At 42.2% G+C, this 24,881-nt stretch overlaps 1 protein-coding gene across 1 annotated transcript in view; it reads left to right on the forward strand.

Annotated features, from left to right (window-relative positions):
• LHFPL2 (LHFPL tetraspan subfamily member 2) overlaps positions 1-24,881 on the forward strand; it is a 99,579-nt gene that overhangs the window by 15,501 nt on the left and 59,197 nt on the right. The window contains exon 2 of the mRNA XM_063453593.1: positions 11,229-11,290. The gene's annotated coding sequence lies outside the window, so the exon portion shown is untranslated. The remainder of the gene's footprint in view (positions 1-11,228; positions 11,291-24,881) is intronic.

The following is a 24,881-nucleotide window of genomic DNA, read 5'->3' on the forward strand; positions in this document are numbered from 1 at the left end:
GGGGACAATAGGTCCCCCCCTTATTGATAATTTTAGGGCCCCCACCCGCCGCTCAGGGGTGGGGGCCGGGGGGACGGGACAGTAGGTCCCCCCCCCTTATTGATAATTTTAGGGCCCCCACCCGCCGCTCAGGGGTGGGGGCCGGGGGGGGGGACAGTAAGTCCCCCCCCCTCATTGATAATTTTAGGGCCCCCACCCGCCGCACAGGGGTGGGGGCTGGGGGGGACAGTAGGTCCCCCCCTTATTGATAATTGTAGGGCCCCCACCCGCCGCTCAGGGGTGGGGGCCGGGGGGGGGGGCAGTAAGTCCCCCCCCTCATTGATAATTTTAGGGCCCCCACCCGCCGCACAGGGGTGGGGGCCGGGGGGGACAGTAGGTCCCCCCCTTATTGATAATTGTAGGGCCCCCACCCGCCGCTCAGGGGTGGGGGCCGGGGGGGGACAGTAGGTCCCCCCCTCATTGATCATTTTAGGGCCCCAACCCGCCGCTCAGGGGTGGGGGCCGGGGGGGGGCAGTAAGTCCCCCCCCTCATTGATAATTTTAGGGCCCCCACCCGCCGCACAGGGGTGGGGGCCGGGGGGGGACAGTAGGTCCCCCCCTTATTGATAATTTTAGGGCCCCCACCCACCGCTCAGGGGTGGGGGCCGGGGGGGGGACAGTAGGTCCCCCCCTTATTGATAATTTTAGGGCCCCCACCCGCCGCACAGGGGTGGGGGCCGGGGGGGGACAGTAGGTCCCCCCCCTTATTGATAATTTTAGAAAGCGAGCTGAGCTGTCAGTCAGACAGCTCAGCTCGCGAACGCGCATTCCGCGCACATGCGCGGTAAAGCGCTCAGGTTCTTCATAGGGCGGCATTCAATGCCGCTCTATGAAGAACGCGATTGGTGCAGCGCGAAGCCGTCCCATTGGGCCCCGCGATTTAGTCATTTTGACGAAAAAGGGGGCGCGGCCTAGCGGGGAGCTCGGCGCTGGAACGGAGGTAAGTTTTTAATATAAAAACACCTCGAATTTTATTTTTAATAAATGAAAGTACATATAAAAGCAAGAAGGAAGGCTGGGGGACCTGTCTTTCTTGCTTTTATATGGTGACTATAGAGTCCCTTTAATCACTAAAGTCTGAATGACCACATACCGAATGGGGCAAAACTATCCATCTGTGTACAGGGTAATTTTTCACGACAGACAGACACAGTCACTCACTGATAGACAGACACACAAATTCACAATCACAGAAAAAAACACACATGCACTCACTCACTCACTCACAGACACACACTCACTGACTGATAGACACACACACTTAGACAGACATACATATTGTCTCACACACCCACAAATTATGTTGTTATTTTTTATTTTACCTTAGGGAGAGCTGGAGTGGATCATTTCCCTTGGGTCCAGCTGCCTACAAGCTCCCCCAGCCGGCTGCTTCTATGCTCCCTTGGGCTGACAAACACATAAGCGCCAGAACAAAATTCCTAATCACCATGGTGACCTGTGATTTGTCGAGCCTTGATTATATTATATTATATTTTTTATATATATAAATACAGGGGCGTCTATAATATGAATAGGACCCTGGGCAAAGCATTTTCTTGGGCCCCCTAGGCCCTGCCCCTCCCCCCACCCCCAATTACGCCCAACCCCCAATCACACTGACCTTCTGACACATACACACACAGACAGATATATTAAAACATTTGCAGATACATACTGACACACATACACTGACACACAAATATATACTTATATACATTCAGACATACTGACACACACACATACATACATACAAACACACACAGACACATACACTGACAGATATACTGAAACACACACAGACACATACACTGACAGATGTATTGACACACACAGACATTCTGACACACACACAGGGATACTGACACACACAGACATACTGACACACACAGGCATACTAACATACACACCGACAGGCATGCTGACACACACACACACACTGACATACACACAGACATACTGACATACACACACACACAAACATACTGACACACACACGCATACAGAAATACTGACATACACACACACACACTGACATACACACACAGACATACTGACATAAACACACACAAACATACTGACATACACACACACACACACACACAAACATGCTGACACACACAGACATACTGACATACAGACACACACACACACACACACACACACACACACACAAAGACATACTGACACACACACACATACTGACATACACACACACACACACACACACACAGACATACTGACACACACACACAGACATACTGACACACACACACAGACATACTGACACACACACACAGACACATTTAGCCACCCTCCAGGTTCTTACCTTTTCCTGGAGGGAGGTTTCCCTGGGGTCCAGTGGCAGGCTGATGCAGATGGGAGTTCTCCTCTGGAACTCCCCTCCTCCTGCCTTTCTCCTCCCGTGCGGTATTATCTCCGGTGGGAGGAAGTGACGCGCGGCACTCACTTCCTCCCAGCCGGTACAGGAAGGGGCCCGGTCGCGCTGTTTAAGCGTCACAGCGCCCGACCAGGCCCCTGCTCACACATGCTTACCGGGTGGCCCTTAGTGCATGGGCCACCCGGGGGGGGGGGGGCTCCTTAGTTGGCGGGCCGGTGCGGCTCTGTGCAGCCGCACCGCCGGGTACGTGGGGGCTGCGCAAATCGCGGGGCCCACAGGGCAGCTGCTCTGGGGCCCCCCAGGAGCATCTGGGCCCGGGGCAGCTGCCCTGTTTGCCCCGCGCTAAAGACGGCCCTGATAATATATATATGTACACATATACAGTATCTCACAAAAGTGAGTATACCCCTCACATTTTTGTAAAAATTTTATTATAGCTTTTCATGTGACAACACTGAAGAAATTACACTCTGCTACAATGTAAAGTAGTATAACAGTGTAAATTTGCTGTCCCCTCAAAATAACTCAACACACAGCCATTAATGTCTAAACCGTTGGCAACAAAATTGAGTACACCCCTAAGTGGAAATGTCCAAATTGGGCCCAAAGTGTCAAAATTTTGTGTGGCCACCATTATTTTCCAGCACCGCCTTAACCCTCATGGGCATGGAGTTCCCCAGAGCTTCACAGGTTGCCACTAGAGTCCTCTTCCACTCCTCCATGACGACACCACTGTGGATGTTAGAGACCTTGCGCTCCCCCACCTTCAGTTTGAAGATGCCCCACAGATGCTCAATAGCATTTAGGTCTGGAGACATTTTTGGCCAGTTCATCACCTTTTCTTTCAGCTTCTTTAGCAAGGCAGTGGCCGTCTTGGTGGTGTGTTTGGGGTCGTTATCGTGTTGGAATACTGCCCTGCGGCCCAGTCTCCAAAGGGATGGGAATATGCATTGCTTCAGTATGTCTCTGTACATGTCGGCATTTATGGTTCCCTCAATGAACTGTAGCTCCCCAGTGCCAGCAACACTCATGCAGGCCCAGACCATGACAATTCCACCACCATGCTTGACTATAGGCAAGACACACTTGTCTTTGTACTCCTCACCTGGTTGCCGCCCCACACAATTGACACCATCTGAAACAAATAAGTTTATCTTGGTCTCATCGGACCACAGGACATGGTTCCAGTAATCCATGTCCTTAGTCTGCTTGTCTTCAGTAAACTGTTTGCAGGCTTTCTTGTACATCATCTTTAGAAGAGGCTTCCTCTTCTGGGACGACAGCCATGCAGACCAATTTGATGCAGTGTACGACGTATGGTCTGTGCACTGAAAGGACTTAGGCAGGTCTAGTCCCTTTTCTGAGCAGATAGATTGGTACACAGTCCCAGGAACTTGGTTGTGTCTATCTGTGTATGCTGTTCCTGCTAACATCTTCCAGCCAGCGACTTTGTGCTGGGTTGTCTCAGAGGCCTCTTTGCACAGTGTGCACCTTGTCTGGTGTGGTAGACCCCAGCTTCTATTGATCTGGTGCTGAGTGCCAGTTCCTGTGCTGCTAGGATTAGTGCCTCAGTGCTGTCTTTCAGTCCTGCCTCTTCCAACCACTGGTAGGATTTTGTCATGTGAACCACATCCACTATCTGCCAGTGCACCCCATGGAGAGGTCTGTCTTGCCATGGAAACTCCTTCTTTTCTGCATCCTCTATCTGTTGAAGTTTCAGGCATTCCTTTAGCAATTCATCTTTGGGATCCATCTTCATTATGTACTTGTGAATGCTGTGTTTCATCCAAGACTGTGTCCTTGACACTCATCAGGCCCTGACCCCCTTCCTTTCGGCAGGTGTACAGTCTCTGGGTGCTGGATTACAGGTGGAATCCTCCATTCATAGTAAAACGTTTCAGTTTTTTGACATCCTTGGTGACCAGTTCTTTTCTTGGCCAGGTTATTATTGTAGCTGGGTTCTTGATAACTGGTAGGCATATGTGTTGATGGCTTGAATCTTGTTCTTGCCATTGAGCTGGGACTTCAAGACCTGTCTGACTCTGTAGAGGTGCTTGGATTTTGCTATCCTCCTTTCTTCCTCCTCATGGATGTCATGTGTTTTTGGTAGCCCCAGGTACCTGTAGAAGATAGAAGATGTAGATTTTCTATTTGGCCTATCTGAACTCCTTCCGTCCTGATCATCTTCCCTCTTTTTGCTATCAACCGCTCACACTTATCTAGTCTGAACGACATTCGGATGTCCGTGCTGTATATCCTAGTTAGGTGGGTCAGTGAGTCATTTTCCTGCTCATTCTTGGCATACAGCTTCATGTTGTCCATGTAGAGTAGGTGGCTAATGGTAGCTCCGCTCTTGAATCTGTATCCGTATCCACTCTTCTTGATGATTTGGTTAAGGGGGTTGAGGCCTATGCAGAACAGCATTAAGAGGAAGCTAATAGCACAACTGGAATTAGATGGACAACAGATATATGGACAGCAGATATTAGTGTGCCAGTGTGTGTATCTGTGTGCCACTGTGTGTGTGTATCTGTGTGCCACTGTGTGTGTGTGTGTGTGTGTGTGTATCTGTGTGCATGTGCCAGTGTGTAAATAGTTGCAATATGTTGTGTAATAAATAGTTGTGTTCTGTCATAATAAAATGCCATGTCCCTGAGGGGGTATAATGAGGTTTTGCATGTTGTGATGTCTGCTTTTATATGGTACATGTATATCTTTTAGTGTTAGAGTAGTGAGCACGGCTGCTTTAATCACAGAACATACAACATGTATGTCATGATGCTGCCCATTAAATGGGGTTCCCATGCGACCCGGAGGCCGTCAAATCATGCATTGTGTGAATATTGCAATTACATCACAATCCGTGAAACACCGCATTCCAAAAACATCTGCCCTCCGAAATATGTCTCTGAATGTTTCATGTTTGAGTGCCTCTCTCAAAGCATCTCAGAAAGTTTATTTATGCCAGGTCAGTGTGCAGCCACAAATCGCTCTGCTCTCAGACTGGAGACTGAAAAGGTTTTCCTTTCCTCCCCACCCCCATTATTTTTGAAGTGGCTTTGTGTTGTGGTCTGTTTAATTGCTTTACTTCTGCTACAGATCAACAAGAAGCCCTCCCAGCCTCTCCCTTGTAGTACAAGTGGACAGTAAGTTGATCCTCCCAGTGCACTGCCAGGAGCGTTTTTCATGCACAGCCCCACAGTGTACGCAAAAACACTGCAAATCCTGCACACAGATGTTTTTAAAAAAAAAAAATATTGAAATTGCAAATTATCTAGAAATTATAAAAACATTCTAAATGTGCTTATCACCCACAGATTGCTGACCCAGGAGATGCAGAGTTTTATTTAATAGCTGTTTTATTTAGTAAACAAGTTCAATTATACCTTTTTAAAAATGCAGAATAGAAAGTGTCATGTGTAATCTCTCAGTAAAACTCATTAGATGATTACATTGTGGGAGATGGCTTATAATAGGTAAGATTTTGACAAAGAAGATTTTAAACAACAGTTGCAATCGTAAATACTACCGACATGGACGCAATATTTGGCTTAGGTGGACGCAATGCGTGATACTTTCTGTGCGTACACTGGTAAAAGAGCGTGACTAATATGTAACTTTTTTTGAGGTTTTTATGACATTCTATATATCTTCCTCATAAAGAAAGCTGCTGGTATCTTGAGTGCTATTGTGTTTGGCATGGCGAAGTCGAAGATAAAAGAACAGACAATAGTCATAAAAGACAGTACTGTCTCTTTTTATAAGGTCTAAATAAAAGTGCTGTCTAGCTGCTTTATTTGGTAGAGGGGCCAGTAGAATGTAGAAGGAAAAAAATTAGCTGTTCAGATAAATTATTAGTGTTACCGAGCTGCTCTTCATTCAGGGTGTCTCGTTATTTCATGTGTAAGATTGAGCGCAATTCTCTATAGATAAATTATAATCACATTTTTTTTGCAGCATGTACAAAGATAGCAGATATGTGGATCAATTTAAGCCAACCCTTTGCACTCTGCTTATTAAAATCACATTATAAAATTTTGGGGTGGCAGCACGTCTTTAAATCCAGTTTTACTGATACTTGGGGAAAATTGTATCTTTTGTGGTGAATGACTAACGTCGATGTGTGGATTCTTTGGTCGGTATTTCCAGTGGCATCTCGCTCTCTTTAATGCATGATTCCTTTGGTGGGTATCTTCTATAGCATGTGTCTCTAACCTCAGACTGTGGATTATTTGGTGGGAATCTCCTGCAGTAGCTGGCTAACCTTGGACTATGGATCCTTTGGTGGGTATCTCCTGCAGTAGCTGGCTAACCTCAGACTGTGGATTATTTGGTGGGAATCTCCTGCAGTAGCTGGCTAGCCTTGGACTATGGATCCTTTGGTGGGAATCTCCTGCAGTAGCTAGCTAACCTCGGACTGGTGATTCTTTGGTGGGAATCTCCTGCAGTAGCTGGCTAACTGTGGATTCTTTGGTGGATATCTCCTGTGTTAGTTGGCTAACCTCGAATTGTGGATCCTTTGGTGGGTATCTCTTGTGGTAGCTGGCTCACTTTGTTGTGTGAATTCTTTGGAGATTTCCAGTGGCAGCTGGCTCACTACAAGGTGTGGTTTCTATAGTGGGAATCTTGTTTGGCAGTTGGCTAACTTGAACATGGGTCCTTTGTTTAGTACCCACAGAGGCTGGCAGTCTCACTCAATGCATTGAGTCTTTGGTGGATATCCCCATTAATTACTGGCTCAACGAAAGAGTGAGTGTGACAAACTCCCCTTCTCACGTGAGTTTGCCACGAGCTCCTGGAGGAGCCTGCTTGCCAGCCTCGTGTATTTGGACTATATGGTTCGGGAACCGGAGACCACCCGGGAGCTTGTTAAGCCTAATTGCTACTTTGTAGCAATTTCCACTGCAGCATTCTAAGTGTTTGTCCAAGTGGCCGCATTTCCTATGGACGACCACAAGGTGACTGCCATCTTGTTCGCATGAATGCAGGCAGCGGTGTTTGGTCATCGAGTTCATGGAACTGAAAATGGACACAGAAACTCCCGAACACCGCTGGACTTCGGTTCTACAACACTTAGGAAGACACTGTTCATTGGAACCATTCCCACAAAGAAAGGAAATAAGCTCCAGGGTAAGAATATTGACTATGTTCGGTAGTTTGTTCGTTTTTAAACTACCAAACTAGACCGACTGCTAGCCCTAATCTTATGGAACTATTTTGGGCAGAAGCCTCGAGTGTGGTCGGTCAAATCAGGACTTCTAGGAAATTTCCAAACCCTTTAACCGATCTGGGTGATTTTTGGATATGTTGGTCACCCTATCAGGGGGTGTAAATTTTTTTATTTTTTTATGTATTTCAAGGTACTTTTGGGGTGTTTGTGAAATGTGTGTTGTTTGTGCCTGGAGTTAATTGAGTTTTGTTCAGTTTGTTACTCTTCTATCTCCCAGGCATAGGGGAGGAATTATCTTGTTTTCTGTGGGAGTGTTATGGGCGTTCTCAACTGTATAAAAGCAGGCCAGATTAAAGGTATTCCAGCTTGTACTCCCAGAACTATGTGCCGTCTATTTACTGAGAGGGGAAAGGGCTAAGTACGAATCACTGTTCCAGTGGGGAGGATTCTACGGGGAAAGTCCTTGTAAGGACTAGAGCTCCCAGTACTGAGTGTCGTCCAGTGCCTGGGGGTTGCTAGAGCGAGTTCCCCATTCGGCTCCAGTAGAGAGCGATTCCAGGGCCCCAGTCAAGCCACGGTGACTGTGGGCAAAGGTGCTGCGGTTTGTCCCCTGTTCCAGCTAGGAAGTGGTACCGAGCCAGGGGTACAGGGAGCTAAGTTACAGGGAGTTTTCTGGAAATTATTCTTTAATTATTATAAATGATTTAAAACAATTTGACTTTGTTTCAATCCTCTAGAAAGGGCCATTTTATAAAGTAAGTTACTCGTACGTGAGTAACAATACTTTTAAAGCACACTCATATGATATTGTTATAGGTGTAAATAGACCGGTGAATGTCCACTATGCCTGTTCTTTATTGTAATATAAACACTAAACCTTTCCCTCTAGTGTTGCAAACAGGAACTGCAGCCCACCGTTACCAGTAGTAAAGAGAAAGGATTGACACACTTTTTACAGTGAGTTAAGAATTTAACCCTTTCACTGCAAGAGGGTATGATGACTATGGACCACTCATAGTATGTGGTGCCAATAATGTTAAGCAGGAATAGTAAGATGAATTGGAGACTTTTTTTCCAACTAAGCTACTTTGGGCAAACATCTGCAATTTTCGTGTAATTTCCCAACAATTCCTTCTTTACAGTAAGACTCCAAGCACCACTCAAGACCAATTGAAGGTCAGCTGATTTCTCTTAGCCAATGAGCTAAGCCCTGCCCTGCCTGGATCGTCAGATGGTTTGACTACTTACATTGCACGTGGTGCCCTGTCAGTCCTGCCACTATAACCACTACAGTACTCTGTCATGGTATGGTGCTTGCAGTGTTTAATGGACTAAAATAATCTATTTTTGGACAATCTATTTTTGGACAATATCGGTAAATTGATTGCCATTACAAAGCACAAGGAAGACGCACTAGATATGTATTCAGAAGGCTGACTGGCACATTGCAATATTATTGCAAAATGATCAACTCAAGACATTTTCTAGTTTGGGAATTTTCCCCTCAGTTTTGTCGATCAGAATGGACTGTTACTTAATTCTATTTATTTTTCACCCCAGCATTTTATCACATCTCTTGATAATTTTCTCTGCTGATAGCGGGGGGAGTTATTCAGAATACAACATTACATTATGAAAATCATTTCAGCATTTTACAACGTTTGGAAGCCTTTTTTTTTCTCCTTAAAATAAAATAAATTTTAAAAATAAATATTTGTGTTTATATATGCATAAAACTGTGTGTATTTTTTTCTCTTTGTGAAAGAGGCGCAGTGCGAAACCCTGCTAAAATATACGCTGTTAAGATTGTAACTCGCTTCACCTGCCTCGACTGATTCTCTAAGAACGAAGAGTTAATTTTTATTAGATTGAAAGCAAACTGAGACCTTGCACTTCCGCGAAAGAGATTAAATAAGGGAGTTCCCTTACGCAGCGCTTCTGACATGCTGTCAAAAAGGAAATGGCTTTTCCATTCGCTCAGCCGAGCATTGTAACTGAACCTCTTTAATGAGATGTTTGCTAATGCCAGGACATTTTCTGTAATCCCAACATAATCAGCCTACCATTGCAGCATGATACGTGGCAAATTAGCCGTTTTCAAATACATAATGCCTCCGAAAATAGCCTGAATCACAAGATTCTACTTACTGTCAGATTAGCTGGGTTTTTGGCAAGGTCTGTCTTAAATGGCAGCTTTGAATGAAATATATTGATCTGCTCGATGATCAGCTTATCGCTTCAAACTTTTATCCCCTACATGCCCAACGTGAACCTGTTTTGAACCAGTAAAGTCACTAAAGCCTACTTAAAACTCTTTTTTTTCTTTTCTTTCTTTAATCCTTTTGTATTTAAAATCCCTCTTTCTGTTTATATAGTCAACACGTCCTTAAGTCACATTTTAGCTTCTAGAGATCTTTACACTGATTTGCTTTCTGTTATAAAATCCCACGTATTCTCCAGCATACTGTCTTGTTCCACACAGCTCTCCACCTCTAATCCCTGGTAAGATATTACAAGGCAGCTTCTGATTTAAACATGAGACCTGGATAGTCACAGGGGGTCCAAGACCTGATGGCAAATAAAGATAAAAACAGTGAAATAGGGAGAGGTACTCTATATTCACTGAAACACAGTAATTCAGTTAGGAAGGAAATATTTATTCCATCATTTCTTTTAAAAAGCAGGAAAGGCCGAGGGCATAATGGCTGATAAATGAGCAGATGTCAAAGTCCCCCTAAAAATGTGTGCAATAGCTTTAATGTAGTACATTATTATAGACCTATGATTAAGGTCTAGAGAGGTCTCTAGACCTTAATCATAGGTCTATAATAATGTACTACATTAAAGCTATTGCACACATTTTTAGGGGGACTTTGACATCTGCTCATTTATCAGCCATTATTATTTAAGAATTAAATAACTATATTTTTTATTTATAATTTAATGGCGATATGAGCAAAAAGCAAATGTAGAGCAATTTGAATTATAATATCTATATATATATTTATAACTGCTCTATATTTGTATTTATTTTTTGGCTCCTATATGTTTGCTAATTGTTTGGGTGAGTGTTTACTTAAAAAATAAATAAATAAACAAAGCATTTTAAATTGACATTTTATTGTAAATGGAAGCGGGGTATCAAATCATTTTCAGATCTTTGTAAATATGAATGAGGCGAGACTTGCCTCACATCTTTTAATATTAACAGGATTATTTACTAACGTAACAATTCAAAGTGAATTTCACATTTAAGGCCAGAGTAGTCGAGCTAATTGCATAGCTGATTTAGGGAATTTTTCCAGCTTAGCTATTTCACCTTAACTGTTACTGTGAATTCGCATTTTAGTGAACAATCCTGGAAGCGTGATGACCTGTATAAAACAGTGTGTAATAATTTATGATTTAGTGTATAAACCCTTTGAAACCTTGTCTGGAACCTTATCAGCCTCATATTAAAGAATAGCCAATTTTTTGCCCTGTAGTCACCACTGTAACTAGTTCCCCATGAAGACCATCCATGAGGATATGTATTATAATTGTGTATATGTTTGTGTACACACATCCATTAAAACATTTCAGCATGTAACACCCCCATTCTTCCTTTTCATTGTTTCCCAGCAATGGCTGCGTCTGTGCCATCTAAAGAGCCACTTGCAGAATTCTTCTCAGTGATGTGACGGGTAAGAGACTGTTTGTTTGTGTTCAGTTATATTACAAGTAATTTATTGGTTTCACTCAGTGTTTTGAAACGGTGTATGATGAACTGTGGTTGTGGGTTGTTTTTGTTTTGTTTGGCTTTATAAATTATACAATACACAAGAAGAAGCCGTGTGCCTGTCCCTCTGCTAGCGCTGATTGCTTAAAAGGTGCAATAGCAATGTGCAATATATTTTTTGTTATCGATGCCTGGTTTTAGCAGCGATGTATCAGTATTTATTGTATGTTGACATTGCTCACACACACAGACCGCTTTCTGGTATGTATTAGATACCTGCAATTCCTAAACTCACCAGCACAGAAATCGCAAGTAACCCATGTGCAGAATATTTGACAAAACTAATTATATTTTAGTCTCCTGCTTATTATGTATTTAAAATTGATATTTTCCTTTGTAGGCCAAGTGTACCATCATCTATAAAGTATTGCAAGAGACAAAATACTTTGTAATCACCAATTGAGTGTATTTCTGCTAAGAACAAACAATAGATATATTTTATTACATTTATTATCGTTCCTATAAATTAGAACTGGATAATTGCCATTTATGTTTCATTGAGGTAGGCGACCTTCGGCACTCCAGTCTGTAATATGCACTACTTCTCCTGTGATTGTTTGCCTGCACTATGGGAAATGTAGTCCACATCATCAGGAGTGCCAAAGGTTGTGTACTCCTCCTCTATGCCAATCAATAGTTTCCCATTCATAGAACGAGCTTGAGAAAAATACGCAAGTTTCTCAAGGCAGTTTTTCAATGGGGAGCTACTGATTGTCTTAAAGTATCAGCTAACGCTCTGTCAGTCAGTGGCAGAGCTAAACGATGATGGATTCAACACTTTGTGGTTAACCGTTTGTGATTGGTTAATCCCTAAAGGTAAGTTTGCGCCACGGACCTCCTGGCACCATAACAACTTCATTCTGATGAAGATGTTATGGTAACCAGAGTGTTCCTTTAACTTTTGCTAGAGGGGAAGGAGTATGACCGATAAGCTGTGTGTTTCAGCTGCACAATGCTCTTACTACTGAAATATGGCTCGACAGTAGAAATAACACGATTCTGCTCAACGTAGCGTGCACAGACCCAGGCTCTGCCCGCAGCCAGCAGTAATATAGAAAAATGTAAATACCCAGCACAAACCTTTAAACCCACAGATCCTTCATATAAGGTGCAAAAGAGAAGGTGACATGTTGGCAAGGTAGGACCTTTGTCAAAACATGGCTGGTGGCATGCCTAATGTCTTTCACCCCAACACAGGCATAGATAATATACAGTTACAGGCAAAGGTATACCTCCAAAGTGTCCATGAATTAGTGGAACAGTCCTGATTTTAGAGTCCTTGTCCTGTACCCCTTCTTATTTTGTTGTTTTTGTTGTTGGTGTCCTCCTCCAAAAAAGTGCAGTGAGTGCTGTTTCAATACTATTTCTGCTCTTTGTGCGTGTCCAGCCTAACTGTCTTGATGCAAACTAGTGCCAGATTGGTGAGCTTGCCGAGGGTCCTATGTGCCAGCTATGCCAGCGCATGTGATTGCTGATTACAGTGAGTCTTGAGCTTGTTCCCATGAGCTCTTATGGGTGAAGTCGCATTGGGACCTGTGCTAAAACACATGGCAAGAAGGCACCACTGCGCTAGCACTGCGAAGACACCAAGGTAATGGCGGTCATCCTTCGGTGTGTCCAGCTGACTCTCAATCAGGTATCCTATGCATTGTACTGCTAGAGGTGCACAGATTCCAGGTTTGGGGAATTCAAATTCTCTGTTTGTTTTATTAGGTAACGTTTGTGGTTACTTTATTTCTCTCAAAATAATATTTACTTAGACATTTCCTAACCGCAAATACAATGAGAATGGGGGTATGAGTAGGGCAGCAGGTTTGCAGAGGGCATTTGGCACAGGCTGGCACTGACAGTGCGTACATTGGACAGTGCCAAGTGCTGCGCCGATCCCTTGTGTGTTATGATTAACTCCGTAGTCTGGCTTATCTCCAGCATTGTGGTCGAATTATGGCTGTGAACGTGTGCTCCCCTTGCTCACTGTCACATGATATGTTTGGGGCATTAAGAGGATCAGTTAATCACATTTAATAAATCAGTGTATTATTTTCACAGTGCTGTGTACACTGATGACAGGAATTGTATTCAACAATTGTTAGCTCAGACATTCTCAATGATACGTGTGTGACATATCAAAGCACCGGGCTGTGCATGTAGTGTGTGTGTGTGTGTGTGTGTGTGTACGCTCAGCGACCTTTCCTGGCAAGGTAAACAAAGCTCCATAATAGCCATGTGTACCCCATCCAGCACACTGAGATATATTTGTGTGTTTCCGGACAGTGTGGGACTGTTACTCTGTATTTCTTTATAAATGTACAATACTGTATGTGTGTTTATATGTTGTTGCTATGGTTTTGTTGTTTCTTAGTTGTCGTCATTTTTGAGATTTTGACAGATTTCATTTCCTGAAGTATCTCACTTTGTTGTGTAGAGAATGAGATCCCATCTCAATCAGTAGAAATGTTAGGTGTTTAGGTCAGATGAAAATGTCGGGGTTAGGGTTTTTGGTTGAAATGTTGACGCAGCCACTTTGTCTTGGCTGGGGATATTGGGAGTTGGCTAGGGTTAAGGTAATTTCTTGGTGTTCAGATTACAGGGTTAATATTGTGACACTAAGACAGCCACTCTAAATTGTGTTAAGAACGATTTTTAATTTGTGCGGTCTTGCAATCAGCCAGTCACAAACCAGATTTATTCTGCAATGCTTTCTCAACTGTCTTGGTACACCCCCCAACCCCTGCGCCCCTTAATCACTTAGTCCTAATTTATGACATTCCCAGATAGAATAGCACCCCACCATGATCACCCTAATACACTTCTAATAGCCATATCTTAACATTTTACCCATTTATTTGTATTTTGTTTTAATTGAATAGTTGGTATGTAGAATCCATGTACGGTAGTTTGTTTCCTAAATGATGGATACAATAACAGTGGTATCAGCCACGATCTGATATTTAGCCAAACTTTGTATTTAGGGAGTGAATGTCTTTAACCCTTTCAGTTTCCAGTAACTTTTTAAAGTTTGACCATTTGCAAACAGACATTTTTTTTTGTATCCTTTCCTCTTTAATTCCAGTGCAGTTTGCTCTAGAACTGTGCTACACCCCAGGCTTCATGGGATTTGTAGTTTACGGCTCTGTCAATGCCTCGAGCCATGTTTATATCCCCCAGCATTGAAATGTTGGTGTAGAGGAAAGTAGTTTTTATCCTCCGCTTCACACGAGAGTGATTTAAATGAAGTTGTGAAATATTGAGAGCTTCTTGTTTGGCGCAGTATAGCCCGTCACATGTTGTTCTGTGACTTCAATTTTCCACTCAGCGTTTTAGCTTTTTCTTTTGTTCTTTTCGTGATGTGTCCGGGCAGAGCTAGGGCGTATGGGTCTGTTTAATGTAATAAAAAGTGCTGAAGAAGCACAGAGGAAAAACGTGAAAACATCTTAAGCCATAAACTTAGTGTTACTAGAGCAATTCTTTGGTGAACAATTTTATTTATTCATAAAAGAGTTAGTGGTAAAGCAGTTAAAATTATCATTTTTCTTTTTCTCTTTTTATGTAAAATACGCTTATCTGTGAACACAACATATAACACACACTTAAAATGTATTTTTATTCATATTCCGAAGCTGCACGCGGAAATGCTTTTGTTAATTCCACCATATTGTCCGTGGTTGTCCTGAGTGTCTCGCTTGCCGGGATCCACGCCAATTTCCTGTCACTCCACAATTCTTACAGGTGTGAGATTACAAAACAGATCTGGGATAGTCATGCTGGGCACATGACCAGTTTTGGAAATGCGTGACCCAACTTTGCCATTGATACTTTGTGTCATGTGACAGTGCTGCTTGTAATGTGTATCTCGTTCTGTGAGTTCCTGGGCAGCAACTTCCCCCCGTCCGATCTCAATGTGTGAGTGCCAGTGCTGTGATTGGCAGCTGTACACTGGCAGTGTGCGTGCCACTGCGTATTGTGTGTCTCATTGCATAGAGCACTCTCTATATTACTAAAGCTTTAAGCTCTGCTACTGCTAGCACTTACATTAAACGTGGTTGTAATTAAAACCAATGAAATATTCCTACTCATTATTCCAATTTTACCACGGTGGCCCAGAATTCTTAATTAAATCAACACTGTAGCGTTAGGAATACAAACCTAAATGTATTATGGTCCTTCCTGTTTGCCATTAAAATTAAGAAATTGTGGACCTGATGTGCATGTGCTGAGTGCGCCATGTGTACATTCAAGTTTCCTCATAAGAAAGCATTGAATTCAGTGATTTCCTATGGCTTTCTACGTCACGTCAAGTTTTACGCGGTCGGTGCAGCGGAAGTGCATCTAGTAACTCTCCCTCTTAAAGGGATGCTAATAGTGCCAAGAATACAAAGCTGTATTCCTGACACGGTAGCTCCCTCAGCCTACCCCCTCCCTCGCGCCCCCACCTGAGTAAATCAAGGGTTAAAAACCCTATATTTACTCACCTTTTCCCAGCACTGATGTCACTCAGTGCTGGGTCAACGCTCTGCCCCCTCTGCCTGCAACAACCTCCCTCTAGGAAAGCATTGAATCATTGAATCAATGCTTTCTTATGGGGAAGAATCTGACGCTGGATGTCCTCTTGCAGAGCGTGAGGATGTCCAGCGTTGGATACCGGACCAAAGGAAGCCCTCTGGTAGACAGCCACTGTGGGCAGAATTAGAGCTGCAATGTAAACATTGCATTTTCTCTGGAACTAAGTGCAAAAGGATCACTGTACCCAGACCACTTTAATTAGCTGAAGTGGTCTGGGTGCCTACAGTGTCCCTTTAAGATAAACGTTAAGGTTTGGGTTGCACCCTGGATGCTAGTCTTGTTTCTACTGGACTTATTGTATCTAAAAGGTAAAGTCTGATATTGCTGATCAAAGCACTAGATGATAAATACTATTTTTTATATTGCAGGAAACAATGTATTTATGGTAAAAAAAAAAAAAAAAAAGTGAAATTATTTAATCAACCAAAATTGGGGAAATACTAAACCTCAAACATTGCCATAATTAGATCATGGGACACTACCTGTTAAATCAGAGCTTTTACCTTTTCGTTACTGTGTCTCATGTGACCATTATTAAAACCAACTGTCTGTGACCATTCTATGACATCATCTTAATGTTCATATTCTTTTGACATCTGAAACATTCCTCATCCCTGGCATTGTTCCTCTTCTTTAAGTAATGCCTTGGGACGTAAATTTAAAGCGACCTCGTATTGACGATGTTTTGTTTTACTTGAACTTGATCTTCTTGCAAGACAGAACGCAAGGAGAAGCGTCTGCCTGCCTATTGTTTCAGTTTTTGTCTCTTCAAACAATGTATCTTTCTATTCTTACTGTCTGTCTGGGCAGAAGGCAAATTATTCCCCAAAAGGCTTTGTCTCGTGACATCAAACGGTTCATGTCTGTCTGGTGGGAGTGAGATGTCTCATTGTTCACAAATCTACGATCCTGTATTGCATAATAAACACGAGTTAAAATCAGTTTGTTGTGGAAAGCATCAGTCTTCAAAATATTTTTGTTTCTGTAGGTTTCTGACAAAGTTTCAGAAAGCCCATTATTCCGTGGCCATAAATCAGTTGTTTCTTGTTTGTCTGAATTCCGAATGAATTTGCTGAAATCACAGCCTCTACAGTTCAAAATGCATTGAAGCATTACTAATGATTTATGTTTTACTTTTTTATTCACAAATTTCGTATTTTAATAATTGTACAATCGGTGTTTGTGTTCTCTTATTTAATGGGACAATCAGCTGTTATGTGAATGATGTGAATAATGTATAAAGACACCATAATCATCTCATTGAAGTGTTCTGGGTGCAGTGGCCCTGCTGGTTTTATCCTATGCTGTATTAACGCTGCCATTTGGGAGATGTGGCAATGTTTTCATTGTGGGGTTCCGATCACCACTAGTTGGAGCTTCCACACTGAAAATTGAAAGATTTAATGTGTTTGGCGCATTGCGGTGACTGCAGTACATGCGCATAAAGACTACAATGCTTCCCTATGGACAACATGGTGATCAAGCCTGGTGCGGAGGCGGACCTGGCTGCTTAGAAGAGGCTGCCCTGGTGCTGGATTGCAGGTACGTAAGGGATAACCAAAAACAAGGGTCCTGAAATCTAAACAGCCAAACTAATACTAGGCTGAGATCAGAAGTCTTGAAGGCAGAGAGAGGCTGTCGCTCATGCGTAGCAAAACGCTGTGCTGGCCAATCAGCATCTCCTCAAAGAGATGCACTGAATCAATACATCTCTATGGGGAGCATACAACTCCTCCATGCAGAGCGTGGAGATGCTGAACATCTCTTCTACTCACAGTGCAATACAGAAAGAGTGGACTCCAAAAACTAGCTATTATCAATATATATATATATTACACACCCAACATAACAGACTATAACCAGCCCTATACATAGCACCCAGGGCCAGGGGGTGCCTTTTATAAAAGTTCCTACTTGTCAGCAAACTAATATGAAATGGGGGTACTGCCTATTGGAAGGCAAGGGATTAAGAACAATTGTTGCAGTTTGGGGACTGAACTAGGAAGAGTAAATACTGGAGGTTGGTTTGAATAAAACGATATATACTGGTTGGGATCAGGGCTGTGAATCTTTCAGATACATATACTGCGGGTCTGAGCTATTCAATCAATCATGTAATTAATGTACAGGGGATTCTCTGACCTACTGACATAGATTAACTCCAAACCAGTGCTATTCAGCCAAAATAAATGAGGTATCCTATAAATCCTTAAGAACAGACATCAATGCCTTTTGGGGTGTTTAAGTACATAATTAACTGAATTTTGTTGCATCTTTGTTTCCATTTTGCATTTGAGTTGGCCTTTCTAAGATATTTAGCCATTCATTCAGTATTCATAGTAGACATGTTGTCTGGAATCCGATTTTACTGCTAAACAGTTAAATGTTATTATTCTCTGCAAATCTGTCCTCCCGTTTCATTGTGCTTCCCTATAATTCTTTTATTATCTATTATTTGCTCTCCTTATTGCTAAATTAGACTAGTAATTAAGGAGGTAATTATGAAGGGAGCCAAGCAAGTGAGCAGGAATCCCTTTGTTTAACCTGCGCCAATCAGATTCGCCAGCTCTGACGCCTATTGTGCCCAGAGAGGGGCTGCTGAACTGTGCCCTAGAACTGAATAATCCCATTCCCAAGGAGGGACATCTTTACAGCGTCAAAAGGAGCTGTCACTTTTCAGATTTCTGCTCTAAATAATATCTAAAGTAAAAAATGAGTTACATTCTGGGCTTTTAATGGTATTTATGATTTTATTTACATCCTACACTGACACCCAGAGCATACCATGGACATTAATTTAGCTCCCATAGTGCAGTGAGGGTGCATGCGCGTCTGTGGCACTATGGAGGCACTGCTGTGTGCATTCATCTGATTCCCGAACGCAATCAGAGCATTGTGGGGCGATGACATTGCCCTGGATACAGAAGTGCTGTACCTCCCAGTACTCCCACCCCATTAAATCGTTCTGTGGATATTACTGGAATGAGATGTCTGCACTTTCAGAGAAGTGACCGTTTCACAGGTTTTAGATAGATCTAATGAGGGAGGAGACTTTAAACTAAACTGAGTCCAAAACATCTGTTCTATTGAACACCGTTTGTTCTTAGTGCTTCCATTCCTTGGTCCTGAGAAACAGGAGTGGGAGGCTGTGCAGGAGGGATGCTATCTGGTTTCTAGTGCAATTATTCATCCCAATGTGAACTTCCTACAGAAAACACTTACATCAGCCCTTTGCCATTACAATGCTGGCTCATCCAACGGCAACCATTATGGCGTTTATTACAGTTTCCACGAGAGACAACGTGAACAGCAACACGATGTATAATGTGTATATGTGAGAATCCTGTCTCTATACACAGTGCACCGTTATGTATGGAAAATAGAAAGTCATATATAATACACATATTATTGAAGGGACACTAGTCACCCACACCACTTCATCTCAATGAAGGGATTTAGGTGCAGTGGTCTTGTCCTTTGAACTTCACAATGTAAAAAATTTGTTTTTTTGTTTTTGTTTTGTTTTTTAAGAAATTAAATGTTAACATTACAGGGTTAAATCCACCTCATACTGACCATGCAAAACTCTGTCACGTGACACTGAAGCCCATTGGAAACCACTGAATTCAATGCTTTCCTATGGGAAAACTTGAAGGTGCGCACTGTCCATGCGCATTCGATCCCCAGTGCTTCCCTACGAGCAGTATTGTGTGTGATCATTGCAGAGTAGGCCATGGATCCTCTGTAAAATCCTGGGAGGTGGAAAGTTGAGCAGCGCCAAGGAAGTGTCACCACTGGGGGAAAAAAGTGACTTTTTTTTATACATTTTGCAGGAGGGGGAGGGCTGTGTGTAGCTTGGGACATTATAGCGATAGGAATATAGGCGTGTATTCCTAACTCTATAGTGTTTTTTAACGAGACATTTAGGAAATATACAAAGATTGGTAAGTTCAATAAAAAAACTGGTGTATGAAATAAAAGTAACAATAACTATCATTTATTTCCTCAAATGTATTAATAGTGTAATGTGTAGATAGTAGATATTCAGAATTGAAATGCACATTAGGGTGTAAATTTGCATGCAATCATCTATGATCATTTAAACGGTGTATAGTGTACCTACATGTGCAGAGTACGGTTTATGTAGCATAAACTCTGCTAACGACATCACACCATCGTCAGAAGCAGCTACCCTTAAAGGAACACTATAGCGTATTCTTAACACTTCAGTATCTCTCTGCCCTCAAGTGACTGTCCTAAGGTGTCCGGCGAGAGTAGGACAGTCACTTGAGGGCAGAGAGATACTGAAGTGTTAAGAATACGCTATAGTGTTCCTTTAAGCCTCCTCTGACATTGGCAATAGGAGGTAACCTAACGCATATACATGGCTTCAGTGCTTTTTTTATGGGGTTTTGCAAGATGCTGGATTTCTTCATGCACAGCGTGAGGACATCCAGGGTCATTTCACAGAGTTAAACAACGTGAAACTCCAGGAAGCACCTCTAGTGGCAATCTTAACCCTTTAATATAGACGCTGCTTCTTTGGAACTGCAGTGTTTTGAATTGCAGGGTTAAGGGAACTGGTACCGTACACCCAAACCACTTCAATGAGATGAAGTGGTCTGGGCGCCTATAGTGTCTGTAGTGCCTCTTTAAGAGGACACTCTAAGCACCAAAATCACTTTATTGTAATGGTGTGCATTTGGGGCCTAGATGCCACCCCTGCAGTCTTGCATTTTAACTCAATGTCAAATTGAATATGCGTGACAGTCCATGATGCCGGCTGATAAGAAGACATTTTAGCTTTGATTTTTATATCTGTCTATTTAACATAATTTGGCGTTACTATCCCTTTAAACAGCACATGTATAACCCTTGTTAAACACAGTTAATATGACTTAAATTTAGTGCTATTTCTCCAGAGAGGTGGTGTTAGAATGAACAGTACACATTGTTGCAATTAACAATTTTTGATATATATGCCTCTTCCTATTGGCTTACTTTCTCCTGATGTAATGTCTCAGCTTGATATCTGAAAAGGAAACATTTATTCCCCAGTGGGATAGAGAGGGGGGCGTGGGATTTATTCTGGAATTGTTTGCTTTGTAGCTCTGAATCTATCATTGTTTAGAATGGAATTACTCTTAACAAATAGCCAGGTGTCCGGCGGGAGTTTGCAGATTAAGAACAGAGAAATCTTAGATTTTTATTAAAATGCTCAAGATTTAATAATAATAAAAAAAAAACCTCCAGATGTGTCTGAGCGTTACAGAATACGATTTGTGTGCTATCTTAAAAGCAGAAATCTGCCCCTTCAGCCTATCCTAGTTGTCTCATTGTTTATAGGGAGAAGCACACCTTCTAACCAAGTTAGGTTTGTGGGGTGTGTAGTTCTGCAACCCAAGTGGTTTCATTCAGCTTAAGAGCCCCGTTTGGATGTGACTACAGGAAGGTTTATATATGAGGAGGTTTTGGATAGTAATGCCACTTGTATTATAATTTTCATTGAGCAGATATATAATTTGCATTGTGAATATATACATAAAAGCTCTATCACTTTAATTGTTTAGTTTTAACATTGCAATTTTTTGAATTGCTTTTATCACATTAGTTTTGTATTGTATATATTCACAATGCTCTTACTACAAATTATTAAAATACATGTTTTCTTATTTAGCACTAACACTATTTAATCTCCCATGTTGGAATTAGTTCAGGACCCACCGGTATTGGGGTACTGTGACGTAGTGGTGAGCTTAAACAGAATATGTCTATATGGTGAAACTGGATCCCCATAGCATCTTGATATGCCACACCTGTGAGGTGGATGGATTATTTCGGCAAAGGGGAAGTACTCACTAACACAGATTTAGACAGATTTGTGAACAATATTTGAGAGAAATAGGCCTTTTGTGTACATAGAAAAAGTCTTAGATCTATGAGTTCAGCTCATGAAAAATGGGGGCAAAAACAAAAGTGTTACGTTTATAATTTTGTTCAGTGTATGTATAAATTTCAGTCTTTGGACTACAGTCTCGATGACAATCTACATACTACAGTCACTGTGCCAGAGTACAGCCTGTGATTTGTTATGCTTTATGATTGAGGCGATTGCTGTGCGTATCCTCATTACGTTCTAGTGAGAACACAGAACTTCAGGTTGCCGTGAAGATCCCAGCTCTAAAACTAAAGTAAGTTTAAGGGATTTAATAGATAATGTATTTTTTCCTTTAGTTTTTTTTATTCAATATGACAACATTGCAATGAAGCAGAGTTTGTAGAGATGTCTTGTCTGAGAGTGATGGGTGCTACGGTCACAGCTGAAGACATGTCATGGAAATCCTACGTCTCACTAAACCTAAAGCATTAGGTACTCTGCTGTACCCCGCGCCATTGCCGGACAGAGTACAGGCATGTATTCGCCACTTCTCCTGCTAGCTAAGTGTGATGACAAATCTGTTTCGGAACAAGTGGTTTCTGACCTTAATCTTTTCTAATAATGAAATAATCCTAAAATAACATGCACTCACAAAGGAAACCCCCTATTATATGTTGGATTGGAGAATTCCTTCTGAAACGAATTGAGTGAGACGGACGCCGTGGATTCTATTGTTAGGTGTGTTTCTGGTCTCAGTGTTGATTTTGGTGTTTGTTAAGAGAAATCAGCGTGAGCCTCGGATGATACCATTGTGATGTGTATTAACAATGGGGTTTTTTTTTTATTGCCTGGACAGCAGATTTAAACACCTAACAATTTCCACACTGCGCATTGGGGCCGTTGATTTGTGGCATAGTTTGTAGTTAAGTCCTGTTACGTGCCCTCATTTAGTCAGTGGGAGTTTGGAACCATCAACTGTTGCAGTCATGTACTAAACTGTTTTTGTTGGTAGAAACAAAAAACACAAAACAAAACAATTTATTTAAAAAAAATACATAGTCACAGAGTGCCTCTCCTAATCCATTTCTATGCCGCTGTCATCCTTCCTCCTGAGAGCTGGCATTAGGAGGGCACTTCATTAAATCCAGATCTGTGATTGGCTTCCCACATTATATTTATATTCCGTGTGATCATCCTGTCCCAAAAAGAAACAAATGGTAAATACGTTGGCTGTAAGATATCATAGAAAAAGTAGTGTATTTCAGAGGCGAAATACCACCTTTTATTGTATCATTACAGCTTATTGTCTTTCTTCCCTTCTGTTTTTGGTTTGTTCTGTTTCATGTTTTTGTGGTGTTTTTTATTTTTATTTTTACTATAACTGCTTTTAAACCCAAAGTTGGCTCTTCTGCCAATTTTGGGTCTGCATACGTTTAACTTCTTCATTACCCGTGCAAAGCCAGCCAACCGTGGACAGCGATAATAGGATGTACCCAACAGTCATCATAAGACGTAGTGGTTGTGGCGCTTACTGTCCCTTTAACAATCACCTTAGAAACAATTGTGCTGTTAATGCTGATTGCAGCTTGCTATACCATGCCTTACCATGTATATACATTGCCCATAACTTTGTCTGCATTATTTTATGTCTGTGTTACACTGTCTACTTGGAATTTATTTAAGTATTTGCTTTATTTTTTTCTCACTCTGTTAGGGAATTAAAGGGACACTATAATCACCAAAACAACTTTAGCTTAGTGAGGCAGTTTTGGTGTATAGAGCATGGCTCATGCAACCTCACTGCTCAATTCTCTGCCATTTAGGAATTAAATCACTTTGTTTATGCAGCCCTAGCCACACCTCCCTGCATGTAAGTGTAAAGCCTTCCTAAACACTTCCTGTAAAGAGTAATCTAATATTTACACTTCCTTTATTGCACAGTCTCTTTAAATTAGAATTTCTTATATCCTGCATTGGTAAAGGGATTCTGTAGTGTAAGGGGTACCAAGCTGTATTCCCCGTCCCACCTAGTATAAAAAGGGTTAATAAACCCTTTCTGTACTAACCTGATTCCTGCACCGATCTCCCTTTTATGCTGGGTTGGCACTCAGACGCCATCCAACGGGGCAAGCTCATTAGGCCTTCCCCATAGAAAAGCATTGCTTCAATGCTTTCATATGGGAATTTAATGAACGCTGGATGTCCTCATGCAGAGCTTGAGGATGACTAGTGTCAGGCGACCAAATGTCGCCTAGCAAGCAGGAAGCGCCTCTAGTGGTTGTCTGACAGCCACAAGTGGTAGTCCTGCAATATAATTATTGCAGTTTCTCTAAAACGCAGTGTTTAGTAGATGTATCCCCAAATTTAATTTTGCATTTGTTTTCATTGGACTCCTTTCTTAAAACACGTTGCAAAAACTGTTGCCTTTACAAGCCCTCCCCTTCTAGCCCTGCCCAGACTTTCTGTTGCTGTCCAATCACAGACTTTCCAATGCAGATCAATGATAAGTATTTGCAAGGCAGGTGCTCTGAGCAATTGCTGCCTCTAAAAGGAAAGCAGCCTCCTCCTCCGCGCCGCTCCTCCTTCTGACTCCGTCGGTCGGTGAGCGAGACTGATCCCGCCCACAGGCCCAGAAGACCTAATGCGCATGCGCGGCAATGCCGCGCATACGTATTAGGTCTCCCCATATGAAAGCATTGAAAAAGATTTTCAATGCTTTCCTATGGGGAATTGAGCGACGACGCTGGAGGTCCTCACACAGCGTGAGGACGTCCAGCGACGCTATAGCACAGATAATCTGTGCTATGATCCCGGAAGTGCCCTCTAGTGGCTGTCTAGTAAAACTGCAATAATTACACTTGCAGGGTTAAGGGTAGTGGGAGTTGGCACCCAGACCACTCCAATGGGCAGAATTGGTCCGGGTGTCTGAAGTTCATTGCAACTAAGCTAACCAAACCAGGACCAGTTGTCTGCTTGAAAATCCAGGGGGTGTAACCAGTATCATTTTATAAAATTTTAATTTTCTATTGAAATCTGCACTTTTTCCGATATGAAA

Source organism: Pelobates fuscus, chromosome 5 (genome assembly GCF_036172605.1).
Source record: "Pelobates fuscus isolate aPelFus1 chromosome 5, aPelFus1.pri, whole genome shotgun sequence".
Taxonomy (NCBI): Eukaryota; Metazoa; Chordata; class Amphibia; order Anura; family Pelobatidae; genus Pelobates; species Pelobates fuscus.